Here is a 20,000-nt window from a genome sequence, read left to right on the forward strand (position 1 = left end):
GAGACGTTCTTGAACCAATCCATAAACTTTATTGGGATAGAGTAAACCAGAGGGCCTCCCCTCCGAGAACCGTATATGAAAATTTCATCTCGTACGGCTCAAACGGAACCACCAAAATACTAGTTGAAACGGATATGGGTAATAGAATAGAAACTTCTTAATCCTATGATTCAACAGTTTTCTTTGAAGATGATGATACGAAAGAAAAATCAAAACTCTTCTTTGAAAACTCTTCTTTGTGGTTATAATGCCAAAATATCAAGTTGGCTCATTCATCTCTTGGTGTTGATTGTTACAGGCCTCTTGAATCTTCTATTTACCCATTTTTTCGTATTTTTTTGTATGTAATGCAGCCTTACTGTTGTTTTCGTTATTATTGATAGGAATTTTCTTGTTAAGATCCTATAAATCGATTGAAACCTCAGATTCATATTAGAACCACGATGACTTAATAAAAACTTCAAACTAAGTCCAAAGATTCCCTGAGTAAGAACCATTGTACCATCACTTATTCACTGAATAAATATAATGAGTAAAAATTCAAAGAAAGGTTTGTCCTTTGATCAAACATAGAAAGGAGAAAAATCTTTCAATTTATACCTTCTAATTCTTTGAAATTTTTGGAATCCGGTCACGGGATCTGAATATTAAGTATGAATCATAGTTCTAATACTTCATAATCTATTTCATATATTCCGTGCTCCAGATACTAAAATAAATACCTGACGAGGTCAAAAATCATCTCTATCAAGACGACAGGCCCACTCTCTGTACTATCAATAGGATCAATTATAACAAGTCGCACACTCATATTCCAGAAATGCAGAAGAAGAAATTTCACGATCGAACTACCAAAATAGAATCAAAATCCGAGACCAAGCCAAAATGCTTCTTTTGTATTGAAAAACTAGGACTTAGCGGTTCTTGTAAATCTAATTCATTGAGATTCCGTCTAGTAAAACGGAAGAATTATAAATCTCCAAAATAATAGATAGGAATACCGCAAATAGAGCCATTGCGACACCCATCAAAGGAGTAGTTCCCCATCCAGGAGCTACTTTACCATATTCGAATTCAATGGTTTCAATAAATCCCTACAACAGTTCGTCTTGGACCAGATCTAGAACTACCCTCTACGCTTTGTGTAGCCATAAATCCTATTTGTATTAATTGAGATCTGTTGACTTTGTATACCATTCCGTTGTAAATAAATGATCTTATCATAGATCCATTGTGGTCTTGAAATTAAATTATATAATAATGGAAACAGCAACCCTAGTCGCCATCTTTATATCTGGTTTACTTGTAAGTTTTACTGGGTATGCCTTATATACTGCTTTTGGGCAACCCTCTCAACAACTAAGAGATCCATTCGAGGAACACGGGGACTAGTTGAAGTAAAGAGCCTCCCAATATTGGGAGGCTCTTTACTTCAATTAAGATAACGAAAAATCATTTTATCTTTTTAGTTGGAACTTTAGGTGGTTCGCGAAAAGATGGCGAAAAATGATTCCTAAAGTTGAGACTAAAAGGAATGTATAAACCAATGCTTCCATAAATTCAATCGTGGTTTACAATTATAGCTTCCATACCTATTTATTTGAAATCGTCTCCCGGATAAAAAAAGAACAAGATTCAAAGAAAGGACGGCAATTCAAATTCAGATATCTCTAGTACCTTGTGTCAAATTACAAAAGAAAATAGAATAGAGGCCGAAGTAAGAGATATCAAATATTGTATCAGACTACCTGTCTTCTTGTAGTCGGATCTCCAATTTTTGGAATGCTCCAAATTCCACTTGAACGTCTAAATCTGGATCAATGCCAGCAAAAACATCTCTGAACAAAGTTCGAGCACCATGCCAAATGTGTCCGAAAAAAGAGCAGAGCGAACGAAGCATGTCAAAAGTAAACCAACCCCTTGGACTGCTACGAAAAACACCATCAGATTTCAAAGTAGCGCGATCTAATTCAAAATTTCACCCAATTGAGCGCGTCTAGCATATTTTTCACAGTAGCAGGATCACTATAACTGGCTCCATTTAGTTCGCCACCATAGAACTCAATGGTTACACCACTGTTCGACACTATACTTTGACTCTGCCCTTCGAAAGGAACATCGGCTCTAACAATTCCATCTCCGTCTACCAAAACAACTGGAAATGTTTCAAAAAAGTAGGCATACGACGTACAAAAGCTCCGCCCTTCTTTATCTCTAAAGATAGGATGTCCTAACCACCCAACAGCTATTCCATCTCCATTGTCCATTGAGCCTGCTCTGAACAATCCACCTTTTGCCGGATTATTGCCGATATAATCATAAAAAGCTAATTTTTCGGGAATTTTAGACCAAGCTTCAGATAAACTTTGATTTTCAGCCAGCCCAGCACTAACTCTTCGATATATTTCTTGCTGGAAGTATCCTTGATCCCATTGATAACGAGTGGGACCAAATAATTCAATCGGAGTAGTTGCTGAACCATACCACATAGTTCCAGCAACAACAAAAGCTGCAAAAAAGACAGCAGCGATACTACTGGAAAGGACAGTTTCAATATTTCCCATACGTAATCCTTTGTATAAACGTTGGGGTGGACGCACACTAAGATGGAATAGGCCCGCTAATATACCCAATGTACCCGCTGCAATATGATGAGAGGCTATTCCTCCCGGAACAAAAGGATCAAACCCTTCCACACCCCATGCTGGACTTACGGGTTGTACCTTTCCAGTTAGTCCATAAGGATCGGACACCCATATTCCAGGACCATACAACCCGGTTACATGAAAAGCGCCAAACCCAAAGCAAGCCACCCTGAGAGAAATAAATGAATTCCAAAGATCTTTGGCAAATCCAAAGAAGGTTTTCCTGTACGTTCATCGCAAAATATTTCTAGATCCCAATACACCCAATGCCAAATAGCTGCCAAGAAGCACAAGCCAGAAAACACAATATGCGCCCCAGCCACGCCTTCATAACTCAAATACCCGGATTCGTTATAGTTCCTCCTGCGAGTACTCCAACCACCCCATGAATTGGTTATTCCTAAACGAGTCATGAAGGGTATAACGAACATACCTTGTCTCCACATTGGATCGAGAACGGGGTCAGAGGGATCAAAAACTGCTAATTCATAAAGAGCCATCGAACCGGCCCAACCAGCAACTAAAGCTGTATGCATTATATGGACAGACAGCAAACGACCGGGATCATTTAATACGACGGTATGAACACGATACCAAGGCAAACCCATGGAAATACCCCTTATTAGCGAAAATAGACACTATATAACTTTATTGCACTGGAAAAACTATGTTATGGATCTCTCCTTTTAAGTAGATTATCTCGGAGAAAGAATTAATATTTTTTTCTATTCTTTTCCTTTTTTATTTTAGTAATAATGTAACAATTCCGTTTGTAGGAACAAAGAAAAGAGAACCAGATCTATTCTATACCCGATAAGTACCAATACGCAATGGGGGTTGACTCTATTTTATATGAGCGAATGCATAGAGATTTGTTCATCATTCAAAGTACCTATTCGTAAGAATTGAACTCTATTGGTTTTGTCTTCCCTTTTTTTTATTTTATATATATATTTTTATATATATATTTATATATATATATATAAATATATTAAATATATAAATATAAACTTATCGAATCCATGTATAAAATATTATAAAGGTTATTATTATTAAGACAATAAATTCATTGTTATAAGACAATAAATTCATTGTTACGTTTTCACATCAAAGTGAAATAGAGTACGAAAATTTTCTATCATTTAATGCCTATTGGTGTTCCAAAAGTCCCTTTTCGAAATCCTGGGAAGACGATTCCATTTGGATTGACGTATAGTGCGACTTGTCAGATATATTGGGTCATACAGGATTCCCCGTTCTCTCCCCGATTGAGATATCCTCGGTTTCGCCCAAGAAGATTGGTTAAATCATCCAAAATTTGGAGCGTGAAATGCAATGAAGTCAATTAGATCTATGCTTTTGAGGTACTCAGATTAATATTATATATATCAATTAGAATAATTTATGGTTGGCTTGTTTGGACCAAAAATGAAGTATCCAGGCTCCGTTTAGAAGAACCCAATTGGTAATATATCTATTACGATTACTGCTTGTATCATATTCTATTTATGAAGTTGAAATAATTATGAAGTTGAAATAATTTCAAACTGCTAATCATACTCAATCGAATAATATAATAATGAATATGTCAAATATTTGGCAGAAGACGTGAAATGAATTAAATAAAAAAAAGTTATAACAAAAGACGCGGTATTGGGGCATTTGCTCTATATGTGCAAATAAAAATCAGGCAAATCTTTACTCGGAGTAGAGCACAAACCTAAAAGAATTGAAGAAACCCATTCAGGAACAAGATAATGCCGTCGTGATTTGAATTGAATCTCGATGAAAAATACATCAATGAGAAGTTTGTTTGATAAGTTTAATAATTTTTTTATCTTTATAGGAAACCTTTTTTATTTTATAGGTAAACGGGTTAAAACTCATCTTTCTTGAAACTGGAGAAAAGCCCTTTCATTAGCATTAGACATTAGAAAAAAAGAGTTAAGTTAAAAGTACTCACTATCAAAAAGGAAGGTTGGAATCTACACATTGATTCTTTATTTTATTTTCGTCGATTTTTGTTGAACCGTATGCATCAAAGGTGCATACGGTTCCTAGAAGATAGAAATTTATCTCAATCAACCGGCTTTATCAGAAGATTACTTTTTAGGTCAAGATGTTGATAGCGAGATCTCGAATCAACTTATTGGTCTTATGGTATATCTCAGTATAGAGAGCGAGACTAAAGATTTGTATTTGTTTATAAACTCTCCTGGGGATGGGTAATACCCGGAATAGCTATTTATGATACTATGCAATTTGTGCGACCAGATGTACAAACAGTATGCATGGGATTAGCTGCTTCAATGGCATCTTTTATCCTAGTTGGAGGAAAAATTACCAAACGTTTAGCATTCCCTCATGCTTGGCGCCAATGGGTTTTATTTGAAGAAAAAACTATACCTTCGCCATATGAAATATTGAAATATAAATATTAAGTAATAATAGCATGGCAGTTCGAATTCGATATAGATATAAAATTGTTTTTAAACATTAGATTATGTATCGAAAGAGTAGTATGAGATATTAAGTAAGGGTATTTCTGATTTTATTCTATCAGGGGCCTATTTCAGCGTCACAAACTTTTTGTTTTCGCACCGGAGGGCTCTTAACATTATTTATGTTATAAAAATAAAAAAATAAAGAGTACGAAAAAAGATTTATTTTTCAAATAAAAAAAAAACTTTGGGATTGCTAAATCACTGATGAAATAAAGCAACAGGACCACCATAGTATTTTGTTTTATTTTTAACTCCTCCAAAGACAAGGAAAGGGTGGTTATTGGATCATTTACTGATTTAAACCTGATAAACTCTATGTTTTTATTCGATAAAAAGGTAAGTAAAAGTGAATTCCATTGTGGGCCATGCAATGCATAAACAATGCCTGTACAGTTGTTCAATTCTATCTTTTTTTCTTATTATTCTTTATCTCTTCTCATCATCTTTTTATTTATTATGCGAGATAGAATAGCCATTTTTTCTTATATCATCAGGGTAATGATTCATCAACCTATTGCTGGTTTTATGAGGCCCAAATAGGAGAATTTGTCCTGGAAGCAGAAGAACTACTGAAACTGCGCGAAATCCTCACAAGGATTTATGCACAAAGAACAGGAAAACCTTTATGGGTTGTATCCGAAGACATGGAAAGAGATGTTTTTATGTCAGCAGCAGAAGCCCAAGCTCATGGAATTGTGATCTTGTAGCAGTTGCATAAGAAATAGCAGAAATTTCACGCAAATCACGATTGAATATTTTTTCTTACCGGACTTTCAATTTCAATTAAATATTCTTTGTATTCTAATTATTTAATAATTATTTAATAATAGAATATTAATAATAATAGAATATTAATATAGAAAAATTCATAATCATCCGGTTAGGATCGATCTAAACCAGCCCATTATGCATATGATTCAACATGCCAACTATTAAACAACTTATTAGAAACACAAGACAGCCAATCAGAAATATCACCAAATCCCCGCTCTCGGGGATGTCCTCAACGCGAGAACATGTACTAGGGTGTATGTGCGACTTGTTCAGATCGTGAACTTGGACAAAGCTTTCCAATATCTATGATCAGTACGGATGAATAAGATAGAATAGAAGAATCCCTTCATTATCTAAAAAAAAGATCTATCATATTCGTCTATTGTGTATCAAATTTATGGTTTCATTGCTGCAACCTCAATTTTCAATTTAAAACGAAGAGTTTCCATTGGTAGCAAATGGTTATCCTTTAAGCGGGAAATCTTATTAATCTTATTTAAATTAAAAGGCCAAAAATTATACCCCTACTCTTGCAAGAACGGACTAACAGGGTCAACTAATTAGAAAATCCTCATAATTAAATACCGTTACTGTATAGACGGATCTCCTTGTGAAAGACCTATTACTAGATAATTCATGGGTAGAGCCAAAAGTGTGAACTGTACATGTTAACAATAGCATTGATTAAATGATTAAATATTTATTATATTTATTATATTAAATGATTAAATAAGGAGGGGCTCCGGTGTATAGAAGACCTCACCGTTTAAGAAGTAACCATAGAAACGATGGAACCCACTATTATTTCTATTATTTATTTATCTATTTCTATATTTTTATTTACTACTTTTTATTATATTTTTGTTTGATACCTAGTATCAATACAGTTTCTTATTTCGAGGTGAAATGCCTCGAAGAAAAATCGTAGTTGGGAAGGTTATAGTAGCAAAAGCCGTTGGAATTATTATTTTATACACTGGAAGAATCCGTTTTGTTATTATAGAAGGGAAAAGAATAACTGAAAGAAATCAATTAGTTATTTATCAAAGTTTCGTTTATTCAATGACCAGAATTAGACGAGGATATATAGCTCGGAGGCGTAGAACAAAAATTCGTTTATTCGCATCAAGCTTTCGCGGGGCTCATTCAAGACTTACTCGAACTATTATTCAGCAAAAATAGGCTTTGGCTTTGGCCCATCAGGATAGAGATAGGCAAAGAAATTTTCATCGTTTGTAGGTCACTCGGATAAATGCAGTAATTCGTGAGAATAGGGTATCCTATAGTTATAGTATATTAATAAATAATCTGTACAAGAGACAGTTGCTTCTTAATCGTAAATACTTGCAAATGGCTATATTAAATAGGAATTGCCTTTATATGATTTCCAATGACATTATCAAATAAGTGAATTGGAAGAATCTATGAAATATTTTACATGGAATTCCCTGAAGAAGGAATTCCGGGAAGGTAGAATAGAAATTAGTATGATAAAATATGATAGAAATTAGTATGATAAAATATGATGATAATATAATCAAGTATAAAGTAGTCAAACTGAACAAAAACATTCAATAAAAAATTTCTTCTTACCCAACTCGTTTTTTCTTACGACACGACACTCAAATTTGGATTTTCGGATTTTTGAACAAAACATTAATCTAGGTTTAAATTAAATTCGGATTTGAATTTTGATTCAATTGAGGAGTAAGCCTATTTTTCTGGTTCTAAGATCAGTAGTTATAGTGACCAGCTCGCTTTTTTCAAATTGTTTTCATTATTAAGAAAAGGTAACGAAGATAAAATACGAGCTTGTTTTATAGCAATAGTAATTAATCGTTGTTGTTTTAAACTCAATCTATTCACCCGTCTAGATAATATTTTCCTTGTTCACTAATAAATCGACTAATTAAACTCATGTTTCTATAATCAATTCGATCCCCGATTGGATCGGGGCAAACGCCTACGAAAAGATCGCTTGGACTTAAGAAAAGGCCGTTTGGATTTATCCATGGTTTGTTTATTCCTTATTTCGAAAATCCTATTTCGTTCAATTGGATCAAAAATGATTTAGAATTAAGAAATAGGATTTTGCTTGTTTATTTTATATTTAAATATATATATATAATTTATATATAATTTTAATATATGTTAATATATATTAACAATATATTAACATAACATATTATATATTAATATGTCATTTATGTCATTTTTCATCTTTCTTGTAAAGGTAACACGCAGGCGACCGGTTCCGTCTATTTCTTTATCTCTCCGTGAATTGTATGTTTGTAACAATAGGGACAGAATTTTCTCAATTCCAATCGACTAGGCGTATTATGTCGATTCTTTTGAGTAATATATCTGGAAATACCTGTTGATTTTTTATTAACACTGTTTTGAACACAACTAGTACATTCTAAAATAACCCTTACTCGGACATCTTTACCCTTGGCCATGAACCTCCTTGGGGTTTTTATTCACTCAACTCTTCGATTTTCCGATCCGAAGTGAAGAAGAAAGGAACGAAAAAAATATAAGTTGCTAACTCGAAATCCAATTTTGAAAGATTTCATTGCAACTAATATAGTAATAATAAGTAATACAAAGATTCTAAACTATATTTAGATTATAAGTTTAGATTAGAATCACAGTACAGTATTTCATTTAAGCATCTTGTATAATACTGTTGCAATAATCAAATTTCTACTTCCCTTCTCTTATCTTAATTTAATAATTTAATTGAAGTTAGTTTACTTTACTTGAAGCTGGGGCCCCAAGTTCCGAATTTTATTTTGCTGCGGTTGAATCCACTTTTATTCTTTTTTCTTTTCTAACTTATTCTAATTAAATAAAAAGAGGAGGGCAGTAGTCACAGATATTTAATTGTATCTCTAATCTTCTTCACCCCCGCACGCGCACGTTGATAACTAGAATGAAAAAAGGGAATGTCAACGCATCCGGGAAAAACGATTGATCTCAATCAATAGACCTGCTAAAGACGCAAACCATAGAGTACTTATTACCGGTGCCACAGATAGATATGTTTTAGATCTCGCATTTAAAACCCTCCTTCTTTATTCTTTATTGTTATTGTAATAAATAATGTTTATTTTATTGTAATAATATATAATGATTATACATATATAATCAGACGTATATGTAGTTAAAGGACACTTGCATTTGTTTTGTAAGCAGAATCTCTAATTCAAACTAAAATGTACAACAATTTGCTAGATAAGATTTTCCTTTTCTTAAACAAAGAAAAAATGTCCTCCCGAGCATTCACGAAATTTACGTAAGTTTATTATTACGTAAGTTTATCATTATATTTTATTATTACGTAAGTATATCATTATATAATAAGATATAATAAGCGATATTATTATATAATATATGAATATAATATATGATATGAGATCAAAAAGAAAAAGTATATCAATGGAGAAAATGAAATAAGTATGTGGAAAACAAAACGGGTATTCTTTACAATAACATTGTAAACCAATTGAAAGGGATGTAGCGCAGCTTGGTAGCGCGTTTGTTTTGGGTACAAAATGTCACGGGTTCAAATCCTGTCATCCCTACCTATTACTTCGTCTCTGAGTAATAACGAGGGATCAATTGAGATCAATTAAACTTGGCCATACTTAATCTTTTATTTTTATCATATTATATATGATAGTATAGGCATTCAAGATATATTGGAGTAGTTAAAAAAAGAATCTTTTTACTTACAGTCTGATTTTTTGTGATTGGGATAAGAAAGCGCTCTTAGTTCAGTTCGGTAGAACGTGGGTCTCCAAAACCCAATGTCGTAGGTTCAAATCCTACAGAGCGTGATTCTGTTCTTGTTTTGTTAGGTCAAATTTTATACAGAAAAAATGGAAGAGCAATCTGAATTTGACCTCCTGTGGATTAAAGAAAAGAGGAGGTCAAAAAAACAAGGTGTTAATTAATTAATTAATTAAAGGTCCAACTGATCACCACGCCTGTATTGTAAATATGCAGTTATGAATAATCCGGCCAAAGTAATAGGAATTAGACCTAAGACGATTCCAAATAGAAAAACTTCAATCATTTCAATTTATTTGAAAAAAAAAAAGGGGGGGGGAAAGAAAGGTAATATCTATCCTTAAATATTAATCCATATCGCCCATAAATCTCAATAAGAAAAATCTCAATAAGCAAGAATTGAAAATTAACACGGTAAAGAACTAGAGAATAGATGGAATACTGCCGAAAAATTTCCTTTTCTTTTTATAAATTTTTTATAAATTGTTCATTCAATTTATTTCAAATAAGTCGTATCTTGCTCAGACCAATAAATAGAACTGAGGTTATAGTTAAAGCCGCTAGTAGAAAACCGAAATAACTAGTTATAGTAAGCATATAGAAACTAAATAAACCTTTTTATACATATACTTGTAAAGCAAAAGTACTTTCCTAAGTTCGATTTTTGAAAGATAAAAGATACGAAGATAAACAAAAATACCAATTGAAGAAAAGTTCAATTGAGCACTTTTTATTTATTTTTATTTATCAATCATTTATCAATCATTATCATTATAGATTATAGACAGCACTCAAAAATAGAGTGATATGATATAGGTGAGAAAATCAATTTATCATCTATGACATCCGCTTATATTCTCTTGATTCCGAATCGAGAGATTCCTTGAACAACTATAGAATAAAATAGAAAACTAATATTACAATAATTAAATATTAATTTATTAAATAATTAAAATAATTAAATAAATATTAATAAATAAATAAAAATAAAAATATTAATAATATTAATAAAATTAATAAAAAACTATGTTGTATAACTTCATTCAAAAACTTTCTTGGAATCACTACGGAAATTACTACAAAATAAAAATAAAAAAAATTGGAACATTATTTCTATTTTGATAGTTTCTTTTAGTTTATTTAGTTTATTTATTTAGTATTTGTATATTTGTATCAAATTTGTATCGTTTTTACATTTTAAAATGAAAACGACCCTCTATTTTCTTTAGAATACCTTTTCCTTTTTACTTTTTTTTTTACTTTTTCTATTTTTATTTTAAATTTGAATTTAACTTATTAGATTTATTAGTTGATTCATTCACATAATATCTCAATCCAATACAATAAAATAAGAAGAAAAAAGTATCGCACGATCAGATCACTCAAAAAGAAAATCTTTCTTTTTTTTTGTTTTGTACAACTAGATTCTAAGACTAGTAATTTCAATTATCCTTTTCTTTTCTAGATTTTACATTTTTCGTTCCATATTATATTAATATTAAAACGAAAAAACATGTAGTTAAGTGTCAAGAAAGACCTTTTAAATCTAATACACAAATACGTGCATCACGAATATTGATTATTACAATTATTTTTTCCTTGTTCTCCTTCTTTCTCTTTCATCGAATATTCTCTACTATTGGTACTTGTTAATTTAATAGATGATTAACCAATTCCTTAAAATGAAAAACAAAATGAAAAAAAAAAAGGGGGGGGGGGGAGTTGGGATTCCAACAAAAAACTCTTCTATAACCACAAAAGCACAAAAGTTTTTGATTTCACATCCATTCACATCTAATTGAATTGCGGAAATATGATAATCTCCTCCATGAATTATTATTGTAACCCGTTGAATTCGCATTTTACCCGACCTTATCTTATGGTACACAGTTCTACAGCAACAAGAAAAAGAAAAGAAGAAAGGGATTATCTAAGATTTCATTTCGATACTGATTGAAGTTGCGTTGCTGCGTCAGAAGAAGGATAGCTATACTGATTCGGTATACTTTAAAGAAACCTTTGGTACAATATTGACGATCTCACAAAGATTCAATTTCAGTGAAATTGCATTTACTGATCTCATCTTTTACAGAATCGATCCCTTTTGATTGTACAAGAATATGTGGAGCTCAGTATGTCTGGAAGCACAGGAGAACGTTCTTTTGCTGATATTATTACCAGTATTCGATATTGGGTCATTCATAGCATTACTATACCTTCCCTATTCATTGCAGGTTGGTTATTCGTCAGCACGGGTTTAGCTTATGATGTATTTGGGAGCCCTCGTCCAAATGAATATTTTACAGAGAGCCGACAGGAATTCCATTAATAACTGGCCGTTTTGATCCTTTGGAACAACTCGATGAATTTAGTAAATCTTTTAGGAGGCCCAATGACCATAGATCGAACCTATCCAATTTTACAGTACGATGGTTGACTGTTCACGGACTAGCTGTACCTACCGTTTTTTTGGGGTCAATATCAGCAATGCAGTTCATCCAACGATAAATCTAATCCCAATTAATTATAAAACTATGACACAATCAAACCCGAACGAACAAAATGTTGAATTGAATCGTACCAGTCTCTACTGGGGTTATTACTCATTTTGTACTTGCTGTTTTATTTTCTAATTATTTCTTCAATTAATAGAAGAAGAAGAAAATAAAATAGTAGAATAATAAATAAGAATAGGAATTCTCTTATCCCATCGGAAGGATATCATCTAATAATTATCTATGACTGTTTATGTCTCTAGCACGACCACTTGATTAAATGTGGAGGAAGTGGGATAAATGGCCGATACTACTGGAAGAATTCCCCTTTGGATAATAGGTACTGTAACTGGTATTCTTGTGATCGGTTTAATAGGCATTTTCTTTTATGGTTCATATTCCGGATTGGGTTCATCCCTGTAAGTAGTAAGTAATCGGGTGAACTGAGTTGTAGACATGAAAGCGTAAGAACTCAATGGACCCCCTCCTTTCTCTGTCTGATTCGAGGCCGAGGGGGTCCATAATAATCATAATACTTTATTCGTATTTTATACGTAAAAAATCAATTTTATACGTATAAAATTGAAAAGGAAGTTATGATAAACCTAGAAAAAACAGAAGCTAAGAATAGTAATCTTTGAGGAATGGGATCAAGAATCGTTATTATTTTGACACAAGAAAGGGATGTGGCAAATTCCTTTTCTTGTGTCGAAGACTAGGAAGACGAATAAAAAAAAAAAAAAATAATACTTCCTAGAATCCTTTGTTCTCCCTCATTTAGCCTTTGCTTTTCCGCTTACTTATCTTATGCTTAGTATCTAGTCAAATGGGATTCTATTAGAATAGAAAAAAGCTATTGATGCACTCTATGACAGTTAAATCGGACAATAATAAGATAATCACACCGCTCCCGTTTTATTTAGATTCAAAAAATTAGATTAAAAAACACAAAAAGGGGATAAAGTCAAATAGTCTTCTTACCAATATACATATTATGACTAGAAATGCGGTACAAATAATTCAAAAATCTGGTATAAAAAATTTTTAATTTTTAAAAGCAAGAGCTTTTCATTTTTTGATCATATATAATTACCAACTGTTATTCGTTTTAAGAACTTGATGTTGATAAATTTACAGATCTAGAAATTCATTTCGGACAATTGAACCTTCTCAAACTGTTTCTTTTTAAGAACCAAAAGATTTGTGCCAAAATAACCGACGCCAAGAAGAACAAAAGGCCTTGGGCACGTAATGGGTCTTGAAGTACTATTTCTGAATCCCCTGACCAAATCCACCCACATTAGGATTACTCGTTAATGGTTGATCAAGTTTGATGGATTCGCCTTCTGAAACAAGAAGTTCTGGTCCTGGAGGTATAATATCAATCACTTGACGTCCCTCTGACGCATCCGTTATGGTTATTTCGTACCCCCCCTTTTCTTTTCGTATGATTTTGCTTACTATACCTGCTGCTGTAGCATTATAAACCGTATTGTTACTCTTGCTCCCGTCGGGATAAATCTGACCCTTCCCTGTTTCCGCCTACATATATGGGATATTTGAAAAAGTGAACATCTTTCTTAGTGGCGGGGTCCGGAGAAAGGATAGGAAAGGTAATTTCACTATATTTCTGACCAGGAACAGGACCTATCACAAGAATATTTTTTTTTGTGGGGCGATAACTCTGAAAAGACAGATTTCCCATCTTTTCTTTCATCTCTGGCGAAATACGATTAGGAGGGCTAATTCAAACCCCTCAGGTAAAATAAGAACAGCCCCATTCAAAGCCCCTTTTACCATTAGCAAGAACTTGTTTCAGTTGCATATCATAAGGAATTCGAACGACTGCTTCAAATACAGTATCAGGAAGTACCGCTTGTGGAACTTCAATATCCACGGGTTTATTAGCTAAATGACAATTGGCACATACAATACGGCCAGTTGCTTCGCGCGGATTTTCATAACCCTGCTGTGCAAAAATGGGATATGCATTTGAAATGGATGCACAAGTTATTATATATATCATGAGCGATACGGAAATGGAACGAGTAATCTCTTGCTTTATCCAAGAAAAGGTCTTTCTAGTTTGCATGGTCCAATCATTGATCCTGAAAATTTCTACAATAAAATTAGGTAGGTCGCTAGTATAGTTCCCTATCCACGATACTGCTATTTACTGAAATTTTTTACTAAAATAGAAAATATAGGAAGAGAATCCCTTGGATGTATAGAAAAAGAAATATATATATATTAAATAGAGTAAGATTTTGTTTGATAGTAAGATTTTGAATGTTTTGCTTTTGTATTTTGTACAAAATAACAAACATTCTAATTGGATTCATGGATCATTTTCAGTCATTCATTGAATGATAAATCACTACAAGTGACGGAGATACGCGATTTAAATAACGGAAAATCAAATATTTAAAAATTGTATCGAGGATGACTGGAAAAGTGGAAACAAGGCCAGATATAATTTGATCATTATGAGCAAACCCAAAATCTTTGTAGACCGAGCCAATCATTAGTTCCCAACCATGGGGTGAATGGAATCCTATACATAAATCGGTTAATAAAAGAATGAAAAAAGCTTTTATTGTGTCGCTTAAATTATATAGGAATTCTTGAACCCAAGAATTAAGAATAATAAGTTCTTCATTACTTAAAATAGAATAACCACTTAGAATAACGAAACAGATTATATTTGTCGAGAAGTGCAAAATCGTATGGATATAATCCTCATTGTGCATCTTGATCAATTGGATTGTTTCTTTGTGAATTCCGATACGAAACTTTTGTAGATGTGTTTCCGGATATTCCTTTATCATTTCGTCCAAGCGAACGAGTTCCTCTAATTCTATGAACTTTTCTAGAATACTTTTTTCTTGAATATCATTTACAAAAGTTTCGGATTTACTAGTATTACACCAATTAATAACCCAAGATTCCAAACTTTTATTAAATAAAAAGAGATCCACCAGGGCAAAAAACTATAGCTGTAAGATATAGAAAGGAATAAATGTTTTTTTCATTTTTTCGTCTGTGAATTTTTAATGAACCCACCTCCATATGATCTAATATTTTTATCAAGCATAAGTTCTATTATGAGGCTTTGAACTTATGAATCTATTCCCTATTTTTATTTGTGAGTCAGCGGTTAGTCCTTGAATTTTGAAAGAATACAAAAAATATTGTTTCTAAGTATCTTAATTGCTCAAATTCGGATTTCTAGATGAAAGAATTCCGTTCTATCAACAAAACAAATATTTCGAAAAAAAAAAATGGCCAACTTACCCATATTCCACAGGAATAATTTAGAAAGATTTTTGAAGAATATTGTGATGTGATAATCAAAAATGAGTGGCAAAAGCAAAATAAGACAGAAAAGTTATCATTCTAGGTGGTCCAGCCCTTTGTTCATTAGGGAGGACAAAAAGAAAGATAACAAGAAACGTCGAGAAAGGAAAGATAATTTACAAGATACGATCTATCCATATCTAATGTATCAATTTCAAATATTGATTCAAATATTGAAAATTCAAAATTAAAAGAGAATTTCTTTATTCTATATTTTATTCCGAAATGCTTTGTTTTGATCTATGAGATGGGTCTATTATTTCGATTTATTACTTGTTTTGTTACTAAATTTATTGAATATTGAAATTGAATTTAGATACGCATAAAAAGGTTTGATTTTATTTTAGAATTGTTCCGTATATATCCGTATATATATATATAATATATGTCTTCTTTGGTTCATCAATATTGTATTGTGAAATTTCAGTTAAGTTATGCTATAACTATAAAAAACGAAGACTCTTGGATTTTTCGTTCCTGTTAAGAAATGTTGTTCTTCGCTCATTTCAAAATACTTCAATTGGTACACGCAAAAAATAGGCCAATTCCGCTACCTTTTGCTCAATCTCTCGTGGAGTCAAATTCTCATCAGTACGAGTCAAAGGAATGGACCCTCGGCCTCTGGTTTCCATATAAAGGACACGCCGAGCAAAAATACCCTCTTTCACTTCTATTCTAATAGACTGAATATCCTTCATAAGGAATCGGAGGAAGATGCGACGATTTTTCCAGGAATCCCCAGCGAAAAATACACACTATTCCTTCTTTTCTATCGAATCGATCATAACCACTACCTACATTCCACAAAATTGTGCACCACAAATAAGAACTAATAAATAGACCGGCGATCCCATAGAAAGACATCACGATCCCTTGTGGAAAAAAAATTATTTGCTGAGACGGAAATAAAGATATCCAATTTCTGCCAAGATAACTGGAAATTCCAACCAATAAAAATCCCAATGAACCTAAAAAAGTATAAAGGCCCAGCAGAAATTACTTGTTTTGCGAGACCCCGCTATAAGTTCTATCCATATACGTTCTGATCGCCAACTCATACTAGATCCAGTTGTTTTTTATTTGAAGCGGGAGACTAGCCCAAATGAATTTGACTTTCTTTTTTTTTTGTTTCCGAAGTAACTTTCATCAACTCGGATTATTCTGGTGTGAATCTTTAGGAGGAATTCATCGAATTCGTTAGATTAAAAAAGAGCTCAGCCCCCATAGGATCCCCTATCTGCACATATATAAAAATATCAGCTTTGCTTTGCATTTCTTTCAGGCATCCGCCACAGTTTCGATTTATTTTCAAATAGTCCATTTACTTATATATCATATATCATATTTACGTCTGCATAAGAACCCTTTCATTTTCATTTACGTTTGAAGGAGCTGCTCGTATGTTATATCATATTATACTAAACTAAAGAGATATCCGTATTATATCTGTATTATATTATGATCCAAGTCTAAGTCTTGAAAAAAAAAGAAATGAAATCTACCCCGTTAGACCTAATTGGATCTAAAAATCTTGTTTTTGAACATGAAGAGATAAGGAAGCCATCGCAATTGCCGGAAATACTAAGCCTACTAAAGGCACAAAAATGGAGGGTAAGCTGTTGAGAATTGTCATAGAATGGGCACCTCGATTTAATATTTGTACCTGTTATTTCATTTTTTTTTTATTATATATTATAATTATATTATTTTTATATTATATTATTTTGAATATTTTAATATATATTTAATATATTTTAATATATATTTAATATATTTATATTTTAATATATTTATATATTTTCATTATTTTTTTTTTTTATTATTATTTATTATTATTATAATTATTTTTTTTATTATTAATTATTATTTTATTCTATTAATTTAATAATTTAAATTAATAATTTAAATTAATTATAATTATATTTATATTAATTATTCTATTATTAGTTATTTATTAGTTATTTAGTTATTAGAAAGATTTCTTATAATCATTAAAATTCGTATATAATTATACTAAGTATATCTAAGTGAGTATATATAATATAATAAAGTGCAAAGAGCGTAGAACTAACTAAATGACTTATTCATATTTCTACATGAAATATGATAATCCATTATTTGTTATTCTTCTTTTATTATCTTTTTTTCTTGTCTTATAACTTTCATTTTTCTTTTTCATTTTTTAACTTTACTTTAATAGAAAATAGAAAATATTTTAATATATTTAATATAAAATAAAAAAAAAATAAAGAGTTTTTCCGATTATAAATTCCCCAAAATTCGTTATAATTTAGAATCCGTCGATTTTTTAGTAAAAAAAGGATTCCCAGGAGATATATAAATATGCAAGACTCTATATTTTCTATGCATAGGTAAGAAAAGAACATGAAATTCGTTTTATTTATTATACCTTGCCCATTTTTCACGAAAAAAGAATTCACTCTTTTCTTGTTGATCTTGTTGATAGAGGTTTCTTAATTAGTAATCAGAAATATCGGTAAAAAAATTATCTACATGATTCTTTCTACAATTTACTCTTATGTTATGTCACAAAAAAATCAAAAAAATTGATTTTTCCTTTGATTCTGCTAAAAAAAATACCTGCTCGCCAGAAATAAAAATGAATTAACTAATTTTAATTTAATTAACTCATTTTTATTTTTAATTTTAATTAAGTAATTTAATTTAAAATTTTTAAAATTTAATTAATAATTAATTTAACTTCATAATAATTAATTTAACTTCAGACTCTACTTGATTTATGATTCAAAGGAAAGAAATCGTGGAGCTGAAGTAACTCATTCAGAACGCCTTTTAACGGATTACGTGGTACGATTGAATCGAATAAGCCCTTATGGAATAAAAATTCGGCTGATTGTGAACCTTCAGGTACTGTCTTATTCAATGTTTGTTCAATTACTCTTTTACCTGCAAATGCAATATAGGCGTTAGGTTCAGCAATAATGATATCCCCAACATACCAAAACTAGCCGTCACCCCGCCTGTTGTAGGAGATGTAAGGATTGATACATAAAATAACTTTTTATTCGATTGATAATCATATAAAGCAGAAGATATTTTAGCCATTTGCATCAAGCTCAAACTTCCTTCTTGCATGCGCGCTCCTCCGGAAGCACACACTAAAATAAGAGGTAAAATTTATTGGTAGCATACTCGATCAAACGAGTGATTTTCTCGCCTACGGATCCCATACTACCCCCCATAAACTGAAAATCCATAACCCCAATTGCTACGGGAATGCCGTTTAGTTGACCTGTGCCTGTTTGAACGGCCTCGGTTAATCCTGTCTTTCTTTGATAAGAATCAATACGATCTTTATAAGGTTCCTCTTCTGAATGAAATTCAATGGGATCCAGAGATACCATATCTTCATCCATAGGATCCCAAGTGCCTAGGTCAATCGAAAGTTCAATTCTATCTGAACTACTCATTTTCAAATGATATCCACATTGTTCACAAATATTCATTCTTGACTTAAAAAATTTCTTATAATTTAATCCATAACAATTTTCGCATTGAACCCACAAATGCTTGTATTTTTGAGTTATAGTTATATCGAGATCATTAGAACTTTCTCTTCTAGTTAAATCGCTACCATTCGTACTAGTTCTTAGACTGGAACTCTCGCTTTCATTACTATTTCCACTTTCACCACAAATGTAACTATAAATGGAACTTTCGCCGTAATTGTAACTGCCAGTTAAAATATAAATATCAATACAGACTTGAGAACGAAGATAACTGTCAATGCAACTATTGATGTAATTCTTCCAACTATATTTAGTATCATACATATAATGATCATAGTAGGAATCGCCACTCCTAGACCCATTATTCAGAGAACTAGAATTCCAATAACTATAAAAATAACTTTCTAATTCACTCAGAAAAGAATGATCAGTGTCAATCTCAAAAACTTGATTTTCAATATCAAAATATATGGAATAACTGTCCCTATTATTATCCCTAACTAAAAAAGTTTCATCAGCGCCGAAATTCCGAATGTCTCTGGCGCCGACTAAACGATCAACATTACTGTAACTAGAGCTGTCACTATTACTCCAACTACGGGTGTTTTTATCTGTATCATTTAGAATCGGGTCTTCGCTTACACTGGTATTTTCAAGAGGACTGAAACTATCTATCGATTGACTTAGCCTACACCTGTATCCTAATTCCACATTGGATAAGATCGAATTGAACCGCCGTTTTTCCATAGAACTTTCTTTCTTGCTGCTATTTACATTTAAATAAATAGATGAATAGTCATTCGATGAAAAATCATTGAAATATTTCATTTCCTCTCTATATAAGTATATAGATCCGATTACTAGGATTATTATAGGATTATTAACTAATAGGGGGTATTAAAAAAACGCTTATCTTTTGCTTTTTGTAAGAACCTGGAG

At 31.9% G+C, this 20,000-nt stretch overlaps 2 non-coding genes and 3 pseudogenes across 2 annotated transcripts; 2 read left to right on the plus strand and 3 right to left on the minus strand.

The window, feature by feature from the left end:
- Positions 1–1,725: 1,725 nt before the first annotated feature.
- On the minus strand, positions 1,726–3,271 carry LOC125370658 (annotated as a pseudogene).
- A 6,165-nt stretch (positions 3,272–9,436) lies between these two features.
- TRNAP-UGG lies at positions 9,437–9,510 on the plus strand. The gene has a single exon. It is a non-coding gene; the product is annotated as a tRNA-Pro (tRNA).
- A 181-nt stretch (positions 9,511–9,691) lies between these two features.
- Positions 9,692–9,765, plus strand: TRNAW-CCA. The gene has a single exon. It is a non-coding gene; the product is annotated as a tRNA-Trp (tRNA).
- Positions 9,766–13,284: 3,519 nt separating this feature from the next.
- LOC125370681 lies at positions 13,285–17,290 on the minus strand (annotated as a pseudogene).
- A 970-nt stretch (positions 17,291–18,260) lies between these two features.
- On the minus strand, positions 18,261–19,950 carry LOC125370701 (annotated as a pseudogene).
- Positions 19,951–20,000: the final 50 nt, after the last annotated feature.

This window comes from Ricinus communis, chromosome 7, assembly GCF_019578655.1.
Source record: "Ricinus communis isolate WT05 ecotype wild-type chromosome 7, ASM1957865v1, whole genome shotgun sequence".
NCBI classification, from domain to species: domain Eukaryota; kingdom Viridiplantae; phylum Streptophyta; class Magnoliopsida; order Malpighiales; family Euphorbiaceae; genus Ricinus; species Ricinus communis.